Source organism: Medicago sativa, chromosome 2 (assembly GCF_051527215.1).
Source record: "Medicago sativa cultivar Bolivia chromosome 2, Bolivia_mono, whole genome shotgun sequence".
NCBI lineage: Eukaryota > Viridiplantae > Streptophyta > Magnoliopsida > Fabales > Fabaceae > Medicago > Medicago sativa.
The window spans coordinates 30,475,152-30,495,829 of NC_140750.1; the positions used below are offsets into that span (position 1 = coordinate 30,475,152).

General features: G+C 34.4%; 1 long non-coding RNA gene across 1 annotated transcript; it reads left to right on the top strand.

The window, feature by feature from the left end:
* Positions 1-12,473: 12,473 nt before the first annotated feature.
* Positions 12,474-13,329, top strand: LOC146946162 (uncharacterized). Its single transcript, XR_015028227.1, has 2 exons — positions 12,474-12,592; positions 13,070-13,329. It is a non-coding gene; the product is annotated as an uncharacterized LOC146946162 (long non-coding RNA).
* The last annotated feature ends 7,349 nt before the right edge of the window (positions 13,330-20,678 follow it).

Here is a 20,678-nt window from a genome sequence, read left to right on the forward strand (position 1 = left end):
GAGCATAAGTAGTGTTACTTGAACATCTAAAGGGCTACATTGTACCTACATTGTCTCTAAACAACAATTACAACATAAACAATCCATCAAACAGTCTAAATCATGCATAATTTTCAATTTTCTAACCTAACCTAAAACTACCTAAAACTAACATTATGCTCAAAATTATCAAAACTAACACCCTAAACAAACTACATTACATGTAAATAAGAAGAAGAGAACTTACTTGTAATCTAATTGAAGAAATTGGGCTCAAATTCGTGCAATTGAAGTTTGGAGAAATTTGGAAGAGAGTTTGATAGTGTTTGTGTTTCTGGAAAATGAAGAAATGAGGGTTCTGGTGTTGTTTAATCGCAGAACACAGCGGTGGTTAACAACCGCTGGCACTCAGCAGTAGTTAACAACCGGCGTGTTTACCAACGGTTGTTAACTACCGTCAGGGGTATTAATGTCATTTCCATGTGTCAATTGGAAGTATTCCTTGTCAAAAAAGCAACTTTCAAGCTTAAAAGAGTGAAGGAGAAAACCTTTTGGGGTAATAGTCACTTTGGTCCCTGAATGTGTAGCAAGTAGTCACAATAGTCATTCAATGTATAAAAATTCCAAAATAGTCCCTGATTGTCCACTTTGTTAGTCAAAATAGTCCCTAAAGCTTAAATAACCCCTTAATACTCACAATAACTCTTTTGATATAAGGACTAAAATGATAATAAGTAAGTACATATAAGGACTAATATGACAATAAGTAAGTCTATTGAAGGACTAATATGACAATATTAATGAAATATTTTAATATCAAGGACTATTTTGACTAACAAAGTGCACAATTAGGGACTATTTTGCTATTTCGATACATTGAGGGACTATTGTTTAAGGGTATAATTGGAATAATTAAAAGTATAAGTATACTCATATAGTTTGTTACACTTTTTAAATGATAAAGGGAAAAAATACCATATATATATATATATATATATATATATATACATATACATACATACATACATATATATATATATATATATATATATATATATATTCGTATTGTGTTTGTTACATTTTTTTAATATTCAAATTTGTTCTTATCTATTTGTTAGATGTGTTATTTGTATTTAAAATTGAGGGCATTTTTTAAAAGAAAAATCCAACCAAAAAGAGCTGAAATGAGTTGTTTTCTTTATATAGTATAGATTATTTTTTTGTGTAAATCAATTTATTTATAAAGTACTGTCAAAACATATAATGAAATTATTTATCAACTAGACATATTTTGATTTTTCTATATAAAATAAAAATAAAAGAACAATAATTTATTGTTTATTCTAATAAATAATTAGTAAAATGATAACATAAATGTATAATAAAGGAAAAATCATATGATTGAGATAAAAGAATATCTTTACAAGCTACATTTTTTATAAAGTCTTCATATTCTCCGTGTATTTCTTTAATGAACTTTTGTTGAATTTTGAGAAACTCCTCTTGATAAAGCTACATATAATTGATCATAGCTGAAAACATGTCGTGTAAGATAGATTTCAACATTGAAAATAGTTTGCTCTTGTGACTTATTTATGGTAATAGAAAAACTTAGTCGAAGAGAAAACTGTTATCTACTAAACACAAAAGGAAGTCATAAACTCACATTTGTTTTTAATTTAATTTAAGTATGGGCAAGAATGCTCTTTTTGCAGCGTTGTTTCTTGATAGGATTTCCGCAACATAATAATTGTGTCTCATTACACATACCATATCTAGGGTATATATTACGCAACAACATTAAAATTAAGGTATATGTTTCGCATAAACATTGAAATTCATGCATTCTTTGGCTAAAAAAAAATTCCTATAAGTTTTTTAAATTTATTACCTTTTAATTTTTTTAAATGAAGAATGCATGAATTTTAATTTTTTTTTATCAATGCATGAATAAGATAATTTTTTTATGCGAAATTCAAATATTTTGGTTATTCATCGTCAAATTATAGAACAATAACATATATGACAAAAAATTGGGAAATGATCCATATATGAAATTGAAATCATCAAACTTCAGAAAAAATAGACAAATCTCAATGACCCAAATGGTATAGACCAGAGATTTTTTTTTTGTGAAATAAAATAAATATTAATGATTCCATAATAATTCCAAAATAAAATAATTTTTTGTTTTTTAGGATTTTATTATTACAATGATCGAGAGAACATGAATTAGTGAAAAGAGAAACAAAAATTTGTTTTGACAAATTGATTACATAATCAATGATCCAAGAATAAATATTTTATCTCACATATACTAAGAGAACTTATCTTTGACAGGATGGATATGATAAGAGTCATTATATTACTCTCTAATTGCTCATTTGAAAATATTTTATCTCAGTGTATCGATTATATTTCCCTTTCTTATTGATTGTATTATAGTGACATATACTTGATTTAGTTTGATAAACTTTATTTTAAGGATAAAGCAAAAAAATTGGACATATACTCATATCGTGTTTGGTACACGATATATTTTGTGTGGTAACCAATAAATAAATATTGTATTTGTTACACTATTTTTAATATTTGAATTCACTCTCATCTATAATCTTTTTTAAATGATAAGGAAAAAATCAGACATATACTGTAACGCCTGAGGCGGACGAGGACGGGGAGTGGTCGCCGGTGCACAAGGCATGACAATGAGGGGCTCATGGAAGCTTCTAGGCAACCGAATCACATCGGAATGAGAGGGATCCTAAGACCATGCAAGTATGGGACTACATGGTTGAAGGAAGACTTATAAGAATTGTTTGGTACTCAATATATAAACAAGATGCATCTTCTTTTCGGTAGTCTATTCCATAAGAACTGCACAGTTAAGCGTGCTTGACTTGGAGCAATTTTGGGATGGGTGATGTAACACACTGTTTTCCCAACATAAAAATTTCATAATAAATCAGAGTATTTTTCAATCATAAACGAAATGCTACACTTCTTAAAATCGTAAAATGGAATGGATAACAATTTATCCTTCAAAATTATTCAACTTAATCTTTAAAACTACGCAGCAGAATTAATTCAACATCATAAAAGTCTTTGGCACGCAGGCCTCATTATAAAATCTCATAAAGTCTTTGTTCATCATTTATTTCATGAAAATTCAAGGCAATACGTAAGGAACAGAAAACAGTAGCATAATTCCCATCTCGTTACGTATCAGAGCACCTAAAGACACATAGTGAGGAGTCCACTCACGACCACGCCTATTCTTGATTACCTGCAAGTTACCCATACGAAGGGCAACATTTTCAAGCAGAAGGGTGAGATTTCTCAAACAATAATATTAAGTATATAAATCATAAATTACATTTAACAACTTAAATAATAGCATTACATCATAATAACAATTATGGAGACATCATAACATCATAATCATTCATCAACATAACATAAAGCATCAACTTAAACAACTTCTTAATCGACTTCGACATTAACTTCACGAGACAATTTAACACTTGACTCGACAAATACACTCGACTCGACTATGCAACTCTTATCATCTTAAATCATCTTGAATATGCAAATGCATGTGGTACCAATCAGGGCATCAAGCCCCCAGCATATATGAGCGTAAATAGGCTCCAGGGCATCAAGCCCCCAACTTAATTGAGCAAAAGCTCCAGGGCATCAAGCCCCCAACGTGGGTTGAGCAATGGCTCCAGGGCATCAAGCCCCCAACTTTAATGAGTATGCAAATGGACTCTACATCTTATGACTTAGAAACATCGTGAACACCTCTTATGACTCCATAAATATGGACAACTTCTTACATCTTAATCATCTTATGCGATTCCAACAGTTTGGACGACATCATACAGCTTACAACTTAGACCAACTCATACAACCTCATGACATTAATAACCAACATTTAGGACAACATCTTGGATAGACTCATACAGCTTAATTCAATAAGTGACATCAACATGGCAGCACATAAGCAACATCATAATATAATAGTATCAATGATAATCAACAACATCTATAACGTCTTATATAATTCACATAATACTCATATAACAATATCACATCATGGCAAAAGAAACTACTCCTATAACCCTTAATTACAATCCCTCTCATTTAAGGTTATTGATTTGGGGCCTTATTATACATCTTAGGACCCCTTTAGAGACATAAAAATAGGTCAAAAATAGTCTAAGTCAACACTTCATCGTGGCACGTTGAGGTACCATCGTGGAAGGTTTGGACAGCCTAAAAATGGTTTTGTTTCTGGAAAAATCGTGGCACGTTGGGCTTCCATCGTGGCACGTTCATAGTTCGACAGACAACATCAGATTTTCTACCTTTCACGTTTTCGTGTGTAAAACCTAAACCGTTAATCTGTTTTCGATGTCGTTTTCGCCTACGCGCTCCTGACACTAAGCTCTATCATATTCTACAGAAAAATTCAAGTTTAAACCACTCAAAAAAAATCGTTTTTCAAAACCTCACTTAGTCACTTATTTGCAAAAACGCTTAACATCAATATTTCACTCGAAAATTCCGAATTCATCTACCTAAATCCAAAATACTGATGAGAACATTGTTATAGGATTAATCTATGAACTGTAAATCATGTATACATAGTTTTAACAAACTTCTATACTATCAACAATCTATAACAACCTCAAAACCCTAATTCTTAAACTCACCGACATCTCATCTAATCACATGGTTTTAACTTCAAAACTACTTATGATAATCATCATAGGGATTATCCAAGGTCTATTTACAGTCTCTACACCAACCTAATAACTTTTCATCAATTAATCCTCAATCTCACTCAAAACCCTGATTATTCAATCTCTCAAAAACTAATCCCCAAACATATTAGATGTAATCCCATGATTTACAGACTTAATATTAGTGAAAGATAGTCCCACCCTTACCTTATAACAGATGAAACCAGCAGCCTTCAAGTCTTCTCTCTCTTAGGTTCTTCTCTTCTCTTTTCACCTCTTTTCTCCAAATGCGTTTTACGTAAAAATGTTTCTAACTTATGTTGTTATATTTATTTCTCCTTATTACTCCTCTCACCTCTAAACTTTCTCATCTCACATCACAGCCCCACTTCTAATATTTTTATTTTCATATCTTATTTTATTAAATAAAATAATAAGTCATAACGTCTCATAACATCTCTAAAAAATCATATAAATCTTATAAACCACATAAATCTCATATAATCACAATAATCATATAACTCTAATACAAATCACCTGAATATATATATATATATATATATATATATATATATATATATATATATATATATATATATATATAAGGGTTATGTTACAAGCCACCCTTTGGTGGTGTCTTTTATCAAGTCACACCTTAAGGTGTGATTTTCACTTTTTAGTTATAACTTTGATAAAAGACACCTTCCTAAAAGTAAGTTGGTGTCTTTTCGCAAATGCTCATAGAGTAACTTGATAAAAGACACCTTCATAAAAGGTGTCTTCTATCATAACCCTATATATAAATATATTCTAAACTCGTCAAAATAATTAAATAATCGAAGAGGGCGTTACAACTCTCCCCCACTTAAAGGATTTTCGTCCTCGAAAATTTACCTCAAGCAAACAACTCTGGATAAGACTCCAGCATCTTACTCTCTAGTTCCCACGTCAAGCTTTCACCAGTCGCTCCGTCCCGAACGACTTTCACAAGGGGTATCTCCTTGCCTCTTAATTTCTTCACTTCACGACCTTCAATCCTCAATGGTAAGGTCTCAATCGTAAGGTTATCTCTAAATTGCACATCGTCACTTTGGATCACATGAGATGGATCCGGAACATACTTCTGAAGTTGCAACACATGGAACACATCATGCAAATTCGAAAAATGAGGTGGTAAACCCACTCGGTAAGCCACCGTTCCAACTCTTTCCGATATCTTATACGGTCCAATAAATCTCGGAGTCAGCTTCTTTGACTTCAATGCACGTCCAACACCAGTCATGGGAGTCACTCTTAGAAACACATGATCTCCCTCTTGAAACTCAAGGTCCTTCCTACGCTTATCTTGATAACTCTTTTGTCGACTCTGCGACACTTTCATCTTTTCTCGAATCATCCTTACCTTTTCAGTAGTCTGTTGAACAATCTCTGGTCCTAAGACCACATTCTCACCTGACTCAAACCAACACAACAGAGTTTTGCACCTCCTACCATACAAAGCCTCGAAAGATGCCATTCCAATACTAGAATGATAACTGTTATTGTAAGTGAACTCTATCAACGGAAGATGACTATCCCAAGCTCCTCCTTGCTCAAGTACACAAACTCTCAACAAGTCTTCCAACGTCTGAATCATTCTTTCCGACTGACCATCTGTCTGTGGATGATACGTCGAACTCAACCTCAACTTAGAACCTAAATCCTCTTGTAAACTCTTCCAAAATCTAGAAGTAAATCTTGGATCTCTATTTGACACAATGCTCGAAGGAACACCATGCAATTTCACTATATCTCGAATATAAATCTCTGCCAATTGAGCCATCGGAAAACTAATATTGATTGGAATAAAGTTTATCGACTTCGTCAATCTATCAACAATCACCCAAATAGCGTCATTCCCTCTAGGAGTATTAGGCAAACTGGTCACAAAATCCATGGATATACTATTCCATTTCCACTCTGGCACATCTAACGGTGTCATCAACCCTGCAGTTTTCTGATGCCCCACCTTCGACTTCTGGCAAACTAAACAAGAATATACAAAATGTGCCACATCACGTTTCAATCCAGACCACCAAAACAACTTATTCAAATCATGATACATCTTGGTAGCTCCCGAATGAATACTCAAGCTATTTCTATGACTCTCTTCAAGAATCATCTTCTTCATCTCATCATTGTCTGGAATACAAATCCTACCTCGAAACCTCAACACACCTTGATCATCGACCTTAAAGTCACTATCTTCAGTCTGATTATCAGCAACCAACAAGTCCACAAACTTAGCATCAACTTTCTGCGCCTCTTTAATACTTTTCAAGAAATCACTATCGATCTTCAGCATTCCCAGCTTTACACTCTGAGGTGACAATTCACAGACTAAGCTCAAATCTCTAAACTGTTCCAGCAACTCATACTATTTAGCCATCATGGCAGACATGTGTAAAGTCTTCCTACTTAATGCGTCTGCAACAACATTGGCTTTACCCGGATGATAATTCAAACTAAAGTCATAATCTTTCAACAACTCAAGCCACCTTCGCTGCCTCATATTCAATTCCTTCTGATCAAACAAATACTTTAAGCTCTTGTGATCACTAACACTTCAAATCTCGAACCATACAAGTAATGTATCCAAATCTTAAGCACAAATACAACTGCAGCTAATTCAAGATCATGAGTAGGATAATTTCGTTCGTGAATTCTCAACAGCCTTGATGCATAAGCAACCACTTTACTATCTTGCATAAGCACACCACCTAGGCCTAACTTTGACGCATCACAATATACAACAAAGGGTTCATTAGACTTCGGCAAAATTAAAATCGGAGCTGTCGTCAAACGCTTCTTCAATTCATTAAAACTATTCTCACACTGAACATCCCACACAATGGTCTTACCTTTACAAGTCAACTGTGTTAACGGAAGTGCCAACTTAGAAAATCCTTCTATAAACCTTCTATAATAACCAGCCAATCCCAAAAAGCTTCTAATCTCTGTAACTGACTTAGGAGTCTCCCATTGTGATACCGCTTCAACACGGATCTACCGCAATACCACTACCAGAAATAACATAGCCAAGAAAACTTACCTCCTTCAACCAAAATTCACACTTTGACAATTTAGCATATAGCTTCTTCTCCTTCAGCACTTGCAAAATGATCTTCAAATGCTCAGCATGTTCTTCTTCAGACTTGGAGTATATCAAAATATCATCAATGAATACAAACATGAAGCGATCTAAAAACGCATGGAAAATACGATTCATGTACTCCATAAACACACCTGGCACATTACTAACACCAAAAGGCATCAGGTTATATTCATAATGTCCATATCGCGTTCTAAAAGTCGTCTTCTGCATATCTTCATATTTCACTTTAATCTGGTGATAACCCGATCTCAACTCAATCTTGCTAAACACACGTGCACCTACTAACTGATCCATCAAGTCGTCAATTCTTGGAAGTGGATACCTATTTTTTATAGTTACTTTATTCAACTGACGATAGTCAATACATAACCTCATGCTACCATCTTTCTTCTTAACCAACAATAACGGCGCTCCCCAAGGTGAAACATTCGGTCTTATAAACTTTTTATCAAGTAAATCTTCTAATTGTTTCTTCAGCTCAGCTAACTCGGAAGCTGACATACGGTAAGGTGTCATAGACACAGGCTTCGTTCCCGGAACAAGATCAATTGAAAATTCAACTTCTCTTTTTGGAGGCACATCGGGAATTTCATCAGGAAAAACTTCAGGGAAATCGCATACCACTTGTAGCCTATCGATCACTGCTTGATCCTCCATAGATAAGGACGCCATAAATGAAAACATCAAAATTTCATCATGTTCTAACTGCTTCAGCTGCTTAGTAGACACAAACTCCGCTCCACTTTCTTCTTCAGCAGAAGAGAAGTACACCGACTTACTAAAACAATTAATATGATCATGGTTGTACTCCAACTAGTTCATACCAGGTATTGGTTCTTAAGATAACAAACAACAATAAGTACAACTTAAATACAGTACAAAACTGTAAAACGACACAACGCGACTCAACTACTTGGCCGGACGGACCGACCTGCTCTGATACCAATTGTAACACCCTGTTTTCCCAACATAAAAATTTCATAATAAAGCAGAGTATTTTTCAATCATAAACGGAATGCTACACTTCTTAAAATCGTAAAATGGAATGGATAACAATTTATCGTTCAAAATTATTCAACTTAATCTTTAAAACTACGCAGCGGAATTAATTCAACATCATAAAAGTCTTTGGCACGCAGGCCTCATCATAAAATCTCATAAAGTCTTTGTTCATCATTTATTTCATGAAAATTCAAAGCAATACGTAAGGAACAGAAAACAATAGCATAATTCCCATCCCGTTACGTATCAGAGCACCTAAGGACACATAGCGAGGAGTCCACTCACGACCACGCCTATTCTTGATTACTTGCAAGTTACCCATACGAAGGGCAACATTTTCAAGCAGAAAGGGTGAGATTTCTCAAACAATAATATTAAGTATATAAATCATAAATTACATTTAACAAATTAAATAATAGCATTACATCACAATAACAATTATGGAGACATCATAACATCATAATCATTCATCAACATAACATAAAGCATCAACTTAAACAACTTCTTAATCGACTTCGACATTAACTTCACGAGACAATTTAACACTTGACTCGACAAATACACTCGACTCGACTATGCAACTCTTATCATCTTAAATCATCTTGAATATGCAAATGCATGTGGTACCAATCAGGGCATCAAGTCCCCAGCATATATGAGCGTAAATAGGCTCCAGGGCATCAAGCCCCCAACTTAATTGAGCAAAAGCTCCAGGGCATCAAGCCCCCAACTTTAATGAATATGCAAATGGACTCTACATCTTACGACTTAGAAACATCGTGAACACCTCTTATGACTCCATAAATATGGACAACTTCTTACATCTTAATCATCTTATGCGATTCCAACAGTTTGGACGACATCATACAACTTACAACTTAGACCAACTCATACAACCTCATGACATTAATAACCAACATTTAGGACAACATCTTGGATAGATTCATACAGCTTAATTCAATAAGTGACATCAACATGGCACCACATAAGCAACATCATAATATAATAGTATCAATGATAATCAACAACATCTCTAACGTCTTATATAATTCACATAATACTCATATAACAATATCACATCATGGCAAAAGAAACTACTCCTATAACCCTTAATTACAATCCCTCTCATTTAAGGTTATTGATTTGGGGCCTTACTATACATCTTAGGACCCCTTTAGAGACATAAAAATAAGTCAAAAATAGTCTAAGTCAACACTTCATCGTGGCACGTTGAGGTACCATCATGGCACGTTTGGACAGCCTAAAAATGGTTTTGTTTCTGGATAAATCGTGGCACGTTGGGCTTCCATCGTGGCACGTACATAGTTCGACAGACAACATCAGATTTTCTACCTTTCACGTTTTTGTGCGTAAAACCTAAACCGTTAATCCGTTTTCGATGCCGTTTTCGCCTACGCGCTCCTGACACTAAGCTCTATCATATTCTACAGAAAAATTCAAGTTTAAACCACTCAAAAAAACCGTTTTCCAAAATCTCACTTAGTCACTTATTTGCAAAAACGCATAACATCAATATTTCACACGAAAATCCCGAATTCATCTACCCAAATCCAAAATACTGATGAGAACATTGTTATAGGATTAATCTATGAACTGTAAATCATCTATACATAGTTTTAACAAACTTCTATACTATCAACAATCTATAACAACCTCAAAACCCTAATTCTTAAACTCACCGACATCTCATCTAATCACATCGTTTTAACTTCAAAACTACTTCTGATAATCATCATAGGGATTATCCAAGGTCTATTTACAGTCTCTACACCAACCTAATAACTTTTCATCAATTAATCCTCAATCTCACTCAAAACCCTGATTATTCAATCTCTCAAAAACTGATCCCCAAACATATTAGATGTAATCCCATGATTTACAGACTTAATATTAGTGAAAGATAGTCCCACCCTTACCTTATAACAGATGAAACCAGCAGCCTCCAAGTCTTCTCTCTCTTAGGTTCTTCTCTTCTCTTTTCACCTCTTTTCTCCAAAAGCGTTTTACGTAAAAACGTTTCTAACTTATGTTGTTATATTTATTTCTCCTTATTACTCCTCTCACCTCTTAACTTGCTCATCTCACATCACAGCCCCAGTTCTAATATTTTTATTTTCATATCTTATTTTATTAAATAAAAGAATAAGTCATAACATTTCATAACATCTCTAAAAAATCATATAAATCTTATAAACCACATAAATCTCATATAATCACAATAATCATATAACTCTGATATAAATCACCTGAATATATATATATATATATATATATATATATATATATATATATATATATATATATATTCTAAACTCGTCAAAATAATTAAATAATCGAAGAGGGCGTTACAGGTGACCTTCTGGGAAGTTTCCCAGAAAGCGTTTGAATGAGGACAAAACATGTTAAAAAGACCCGTGTTGGTTTGTAGGGTCTGTCGGCAATTCTTAGAGTCGTCTGGAGTGTTACAAGTGGTATCAGAGCAGACCTCCTAGTACAATGTGGTTCAGGGACGTACTAAGCGGAAGCTGGTGGACATGTAATTAAATCGTGAGGTTGATGAGGGCGAGGAGTGGTCGCCGGTACACAAGGCATGACAATAAGCGACTCCTGCAGCTTTTAGGCAAATGAATCACATCGAAATGAGAGGGATTCTAAGACCGTAAATGTATGGTGTATCATCCCAAACAACTCGCAGGACTGTCGACTGATCCCACAAACCAACACGAGTCTTTTCAGCGTGTTTTGTCCTCACTTGCATGCTTTTCAGAAAACTTTCTAGAAGGTCACCCATCCAAAGACCACTCCAAGTTAAGCACGCTTAACTGTGAAGTTCTTATGGAATGGGCTACTGAAAAGAAGATGCATCTTATTGGTATAGTAGTACCAAAAAGTTCTTATAAGAAAGAAATTGTTACAATGAGGATTAACAACAATAAAAGAAAGAAATTGTTTCAGACAGAAAATATTAACTTAGCTTGTTGGAAAGGGAAATTGCATAAAATATAATTATGGATTGCCTTCCATTCATTGCTTGTTTGCGGTCATTAGCTTGAAGTTATGGGTTGCCTCCCATCCAGCGCATGTTTTACGCCTTGAGCTAGACGGATATGTCGATTTTGTGCCTTTGAACCAACACGAACCTTTATAGTTTGTTTAACTGATCATTGTTGCTCTGAGCACCCCCTCGTGGGGAGGAAGTGTGTTGCGAGTAATGTTGCCAAATACGGAATTTAAGTTGTATTTGTATTGGGCCTAATTGTTTTAGCCGATCCAGAATTGTAAGTATAAAAATAAAGTAGTTTAAATTTTGTTTATGTTTTGAGAAAATAAAAATATTTACTTAGTCTATTTCTTTTGTATTATAAAAGTTATAATTGCAAAAGATATTTTCTTTAATATTATAAAAATATGTATTCAACTTCAACTTTTTCAAAAAAAAAAAAAAGTATTCAACGTCAATAAATTTTAATGGTTGACTGAATCGTGTTCATACGGAAAAAAAAACTTAAATAATATTTTATTTACTGTGCTAGTATTAACTTTTTGATATTTGTTGTTCTTATATAAACCAGTGGTTTTGTTTACTCTTAGCAACAAAAAATCTTATTACTGCAATTGATATTGAAGCTATTCAAAATGGCTAAGTTTTCCTTCATGTCCGTTCTCGTCCTTGTCTTTATTTTTTCAGGTATATTAGTTTTTTACATCATATTTCGTAGCACCTATATTTGTTTGCTGGTAGTGTTCATTTGGTTAGGTATAATCATATGAAATGACCACATTATTTAACATCGAGTTCTATAGAAACCTCCAATTCTCTTTGGTTAAGATACGTTAATATTCCATGATTGTTTAGTCAAGTATTCATATTTTTTTTTAGAGTAATAGCTTTTTCAATTTAATAAATAAGTAGCATATAGTATTCTTAATTTTAGATGTTATCTGGGTTCCAACTTTCTTATCAAATAACCAAGCACTTCTACCAAAAATATTCGAAGGTTTAAAAGTTATATCTTCATTTTATAGTTCGATATTCTAATTTTTTTCCCCTTAAAGTAACAATTTCTTGTGTACAATAATAGTTCAATGTCTCATACTTTTGTCTAATTATTATTTTTATTTTCACCTTTTGTTTTCTTGAATGTAAGTTTTTTTTTTGTCACAGTTATAGCAATGACTTGTTGCGCAGACAACTCATGTATCACAAGACAAGAAGGTTACTGCGATCTTGTTGCATGCAGAAATTGGTGCACTCAAGCATTTAATGGTCAAGCAACCTGCCAACCTGATAACCCTATTCATCCTACTAAATATACATGTACTTGTGTACATAAATGTCCCATCTAGAACAAAATTATCACAGCTTCAATATGTAAGAGCGTATCAAAATAAATTTAATAAATTCTGGTTCCTACCTTGACAAAAGTGTTGTAATCGTTTCATATATTTATTGCGATCTAAAATACTATTACTTTAACAAAAAGCTCTTGTTAACTAGTGCCCTAAAGACATTGTTTAAGGAACCCATAAAAAGAAATTAAGCCTTGAAAATATAAGTCAAACACTTGTTTAAGTTATAACCGTTCAATTTCCAATGCAAAAGTTGCTAATATAAGATGCTTAAACAATGCCCTTAGGGCACTTGTTAACATTTTCCTAACAAAAATGGTATCGAAAAAACATTTTGGACCAAACTGCAATTGAAAACATGAAATGTAAGCATTTTGTTTTTTTAAATATTGAAATCTAAAACTTAAAGTGATTTTTTATAGTGTAATTTCTATTATAGTATAATAAGATTCCATTCATTTAAACGCGAACCAAATCGGTTACGACCCCAAAAGTACAACAAGAAGGAATTTCCTCAATCCAAACAGAAACAGTCGAATCTAAGACAAATTTTGCTAGAGCATGAGCGACAGAGTTACCACCTCTTCGCAAATGAGAAACTAAAAAAGAAGAAAACAAAAACTAAGACTCTCACAATCATTAATCACCAAGCCAAAATAAGAATTGTCATCGCTATGCGCCTTCAAAGCCTTTACCACATTCTAAAACCAATATCATAGGCAAATTAAATTGCCAACCTAAATGCAAGAGCTTCAACAATGGTAACATCAAGAAGGACATCAAAGTTCCATGTAGCAGCCACTAAACCAAAACCTTCCGAGTCTTGAACTATGGCTCCTACACCCCATGTATTATCAACCGGACCAGATGCATCAATGTTCAATTTGAAGGATGATGTAGGAGGAAGAGTCCAAGTAGAGGGGGAAGATATAGAGATAGTTGGCTCCACATCAACATGAGCATTCATAAATTCTTTGTAATCTTCAATGATATTCCAAGCTTTTCGGACAATATTCACCGCTTCAATATTTCCTCCTTCAAAACAAATTTTGTTACAAGCATACCAAAGTCCATAACAAAGCGATAAAATATATACTATAACATTAGAGTGGGCTTTGGAGATAGTGTTTTCCAACCAATCCATGAATGACATTGGTATTCCCTCAAATCGAATTTCCAAAGGAGACAACGGCCAAGCTTGTTTAGCGTACCAACAATTCATTAAAATGTGATCTAAATCTTCCTCTTCAGATTTGCATCGGGGACAGAAAGGGTCAGACAAATACACTTTTGAATAAGATTCTTTTTAACTAGGGGACTATCATTAAAAATCCTCCAAGCCAAGTGAAAATGCTTAGGGACTGTACTTATTTTCCATAATTTTGACCACAAAGGAGATGGATTATTATGCATAGATACTTGTGGATTATGATAATCTTCCCATTGCTTGCTTGATAGATTGATAAGCACTTTTCGCTTAAAAAAAATACCTCTTTATGGGGACCCTAAGTCAACTGGTCCATCTGAGGGGATAAAGGAAGAGGTAACTATGATATTTGGATTTCCTCAAAAGGTAAAAAAAAATTATCATTTATAAGCTGCATATTCCAACCACCTGAGTTCGGAAGAATTAGCTGCGACACTTGTGATAAATCAGATTAGATTGGTTTTTGAGTCCATGCCTTGTAGCCATTCTGTAATGGAAGCCAGATGTCCTCCCAAATAATAATGAAGTGACCCGTACACACTCTCCACAAACAACCTTTCTTGATCACCCTTAGAGCCTCATGAATACTCCTCCATCTAAAACTCAGTTGATAATCAACCTGAGAATGAAGAAGATCATGATGTACCACCATAAACCCTTAAAGCGATAAATCACACAAATAATACAAAGCATACAAAGGATTTAGATGCTAATTTCTCTATAAGTTCAAAACATGCATAATTAATTTTTCTCAAAACATCGTAGCGGAATAATATCATACAACTCATCAATAGATAATAAAAATCTCCAAAATAGTCATGTCACATAGTCATAATACATCCCCATAAATTATCTCCAATCTCAACATATTGAGTGAATAAAAGCTCAACAAGTCATAAAATGTAAATAACATACAGACACCCCTAATCAGAGCTTGACACACTAAGACTCGGAAAGCAAAAGACGAGGTAGCTCCAAAGCTAGTTTCCAGCATACTCACCAAGCAAAGCAACAACTAATCATGCACGACGTCTACTCATCCATACGAATAAGGTAGACGGTCAACCAAACGACCAATCAGGGTTAGATAACAATTCACAATTAAAAAATAATCAAATAAAAATAAAAACATCATAATTAATTTCAAATGATTAACAACACTTAATTAGATCATTCATAACAACTCAACATCATTAATAATCATCAAGCATACAAGTATAATAATATACAAGTACATTTTCACATCTTCACGTATTCACCAAATTTCACCAAGTTTCACTAATGCAAGTATTCACCAAGCACACAACTCTATATGCATGTGGTACTGTTCATCATCCAGGTCGTCACCTCAAGATACAATTGTATCTTAAACACCTTCGTTGAATACAAAGTATTCTAATCACTGTCGTTGGATACATAGTATCCTAATCACCCTCGTTGGATATAAATATCCTACTTATGAATGCCTGAATATATGACTCAATAATTCATACATTCAAACAACAAATCACCAACATAAACACCGTCATTTTTCATACATGCAAGCACCATTAAATCACCGTCATTTTGCATTTAAGAATTCACCATCAATAACAAACCACCATCATTAAAATCATTAACATAAACATCATCAATAACAATCACCTCAAAGAAACGACAAAGTTTCAAAATCACATTTCACATAAAGACAGACATCTAACCACATCATGATATTCATCACATTAAACACCCAACCAACATTTATTCATTTTATTCTACCATATCATCTTAAGCATGAAACCAATTGCAAGTTATCTGGTCATGAAACCACAATGTTAACAAAGTTCGTCTATTTTCACAACTTTCTACATTTTCTAAGTATTGCACCAAAACAAGTCATACATGTTCAAACACCTTAACAAATCATATACACATCTTAGGACAATTTCGATTAATTCCAAAATTCGCCTAAGTTCGTCTCATTTTACCATTTTTCAAAAGAATTCCATTTCCAAAGCAAAACCAAGTTAAAGCTCTTGTAAACCATCCATAACCATTTTTAAAAATCATCATTACAGTAACCAACCTTAACCCCACTCATGTCTTCTCTCTAAGTGATTTGTTCGTGGGATTTTACTACCTACTCGCTGTAAAGTTGCACATACTAATCACACATGTCTGTAGGTGTAGGGCCTTACTTTCTCAAAGGTTTACATTCATTGCCCTCTAGATGTCAGTTGCAACCTTACACTTGAGTTTCTTTACGGTTCAATGTTTAGGGTTGTCAATCTTGTAGGGATATACATTTTTGCGTGTAAAGGTACATGTATGTTCTTACTCTCTCAGAGGTATTTGAATCAATAACATATATTAGGGTTCCTAAATTCTCAGTATCCTAAAGGCACCCTTGTCTATTAAATCTTTGAAGGACATGAACATATTCTTCTTCTCTGTAGTTCTACAAACGGGCGACCATATCTCATTTACTTTACCAAGGATGTAAGAAGAATAAAGTTACTATGTCGATTTAATTCATGAATTCATTGTGTTTCTATAATTATCATGGACCATTATCTAAGTTACTTCTTGATTCGGGTAGCTTTGCACCAATATTATATATGTCACCTTCCTAAGTACCGTTATCTCAGGGTGGTTCGTTTCTAGGAGACAAATCTTACGCTATTGTAAAGTTAAATAGGATTCATAAAATATCTTAGTAAAAAACTTGAATTAAACAATCCAACAAACAAAATAGAGGTTCATCTTAGAACCCTACCCTAATAGTGTATAGTTACTCATGTTAACTAAAGACAAATTTCAAAAAAAAATAAAAATGAAACATACCATAGAGAATTAGAGTGAGGAGAGAGACTCCTCCCTTTAAGCTCCTAGTGCTTGCCTTCCTAAGATAGAGGAGAACAATGAACAAGACGAGAGTACACTATAAGGAGTATGCCGGGAAACTAATGACAACATAAGAATTTCCCAAAGATTGAAAATATGAATTGGGATACGAAACACCCATTAAATAGGCAAGGGAAACCCATCCAAATCCCGAAGACACCATTGGTTGGGAAAGGGAAGAGGCGAAAGAAAACCATCTAATGGGTAAGATGCCCCCATCGAACAAAAACATTGGAACGACACACACCATCAACAAAGCCATCATTACACCTTTAGGGGGCATAATGACAGGCGTTGAAGGCGTCAATGAAACAAAACGTCCATAATGACAAGACCTTCACCTCCATTTACAACTAGAGAACTCCAAAAGAGATCTATACACACAAAAGGTAAAGAAAGCGTGTGAAATCTGCAGCCAAGCACACGGGTCCCTACAAGTCCACTCGAAGGCGATAAAACCTTAAAAGATTCTATAAGATCCGGGGGAAGACATATCCACGACGAGAGAGAGCTGGATCTTCATCACCTCCCTTCATAGGCGGACCTAAAACATGCACAATCATCTTCGAACAAGCATGAAGTACCTCTATGAAGAAGGTCAAAGTCAAGGAACTTCCCACCAGCAACCTACCTACATAGGGAGGGTAACGACACCACTCTCGCTGGACCCCTTATTCGATGCGACGAAGAGGCGGAACCTCAAATAGAGCCGCTAAAGAAGCAATCAACAAAGACGTAAGAGAGTCAACAAACATCTCTCTACGATGGATCATTTGCCCAAAAGGGAAATAATATCATCCATAGCAGATCGCAAGCCCCGTGGAATGAGAGAACCGAAACCCTCCATTAAAATCACCCATACGCACCTACAAAGCTTCAAAAATAGTACCATTTCACAACAGATCCTGAGGCTCATGGAACGAAGAAACTGGAAACCTCAAAAGGTCGTCTTAGAAACAGTCGATGAAATCAACAAATCCCAAGCTTTTGAAACACAAAGAAGTCCCCCCTTTTAAAGGTCGAGGCTCTGAAAAGCTTCTTTCAAGCTACAGTCCGACTCCTTAATCCTAAAACTTAGAAGGTCTCTATTCCAGATTGACCAATGCCCATTTCATTTAGACCCAAGTCTGATCCAGAACCTAAAGACATGCGAGTCTGTTCCGTTTGTGCGCCCTAAATCCCATTGGATAATGGCTCGATCCAACATATCATGATCGTCCAATCTGGATCCAATATCAAAGGACCACCCAAATGGTCACACCTGTCCCTAAGAGACAATTGTCTAGGTGAAATCTTGAAAACCAAAAACCTTACTTATTCCCTATATATACACACACTAATGCAAAGCATTCGCACACTTCTTACCATATGTTAGTCGCACTCTCTCTAACCCTCACTTACTTGAGCATTGGAGTAATACACGTACACCACCCCCTTCAGTGGAGGAGGACTCACGACTGACCGAGGTGGAGGACAACAAGCTCAATCCCTCTACACAGTGGATCTCAGTCCAACAAACCAGCTTTCTAGGTCCAGAAGGATCAAGATTTAAACACTACATATAAAAAAAAATTGTAAACATTTTCGTTCAAACGTCACAAACTAAAACAAGGAAAACTATTTAAGATAAATTATGTATGCTATGTTTATAGATACTTATATGGTCGGCCTTAAAAATGATAAGCAACGAAACGAGTAAATACAAATTTTTTATTACTTTTATATTTGTGTGTTAATTCATTGGATACACTTTTATTCTTTACTTTAATAATCATCAACTAAGGAATTATTTAAAATATATATAATTTTGAGGATATTATTTGTTATTTGGGATAAACGGGCACCCGTGACCAATACAGGCTACCCCAGATGGGAAGCGACCTTTTTTTGGGTATAGATAAAAAGCCCTCCCTATAAAAACCCTGGATAAATATTTATGGCTCAATCGCTGCAATTTATTGAGTTTGGTGGGACAGACCATACAGACTACCGAATTTTGACAACTCCAATCCCGACGATTGTGTATTGGCCCGGTCCATAAGAAAAATAATTTAAAGTTTTTAAGATATCAATTCAGTAGTAACAAATTGACTTTGTAACTTCGAGGAACAAATATCACATCCCTTTCAAATAGTTTTAAAATGACTTGTGTTGTACTTTAATAATAATAATAATAATAATAATAATAACAACAACAACAACAACAACAAAAATTAAAATAGTTCTATAATATATAATACAATACATTTTTTTTTTTCATTTAGAATGTATCGATAAAAATACTCAATATCAAAAGTATTTTCCCTTTTAATTTTGTATGTCAATGCCTCTATATTAAAATTCATTTGACTAAAATTGCACTAATTATGATATTCATAATTGTCAAAATAATAATAATAATTCATAATTGACTAAAATTCATTTGACTAAAATTCATATTGTCAAAAAAAAGTTGTATTCATGAATTTAGTCAATAAATATTATATTCATGAAATAAAATATTAAATTATAGTCTAAATTGCATTTTTTGTCCCTTAACTATTTAGCTAGTATCGCTTTGGTCCCTTAATTAAAATTCGATTTATTTTGGTCCCTTAACATCTCTCTGTGTGTGTAATCTCAAGTTTTAACTTGAAATTTTCAAGTCTTCAATTTTGTTTCTTTCCACTTTCCCTTTTAGTACTATCATATGCATACAGTGTAATTGTGTGTATGAATATGTAGGAATCACCGGATTACTTGAGGGAGCTCATAAGGAAAACAAGGACCTTAACTGATAAACCCTTTGGGATTGGTTTAGTTCTAGCTTTTCCTCATGAGGAAAACTTGAAGGTCATTCTAGACGAAAAAGTCGCAGTATTGCAAACTTATTGGGGTGATTGTACAACCGAATTGGTTGCCAAGGCTCATTCAGCTGGGGTTAAAATTGTTCCACAGGGTTCCGTTTGACCTCCGGCCAAGTCTTTCCGGTAACGGTACAGTTCTGCTACATCACTGAAATCTCTTCCTGTTGAGAACGCGCAGCCGTGACGATGCCCTAGGGTGTTGCGAAGGTTGGTTCACGTGATTCTCATGATTAGAGACATCTCTGATTTCGCCCTCTGTTTCGTTTCCTCCTTTTGCTTTGGCTGGAACCGCGGTTGTGATCAGTAATTACATTGCCGTTTTTTCTTTTGATAGCCCTCAGCTCACAGTTTCAATTTTCGTATCTGTCGGAGCTTGATTTTTCAAATTGAAGTCGCGCAACCGCGCTAATGCACTTGTGCATTACAAAGGTTGATTCACGCGTGCTTCTTTATTAAAATCGCTCTGGTTTTCTGTTAACGGATAACGG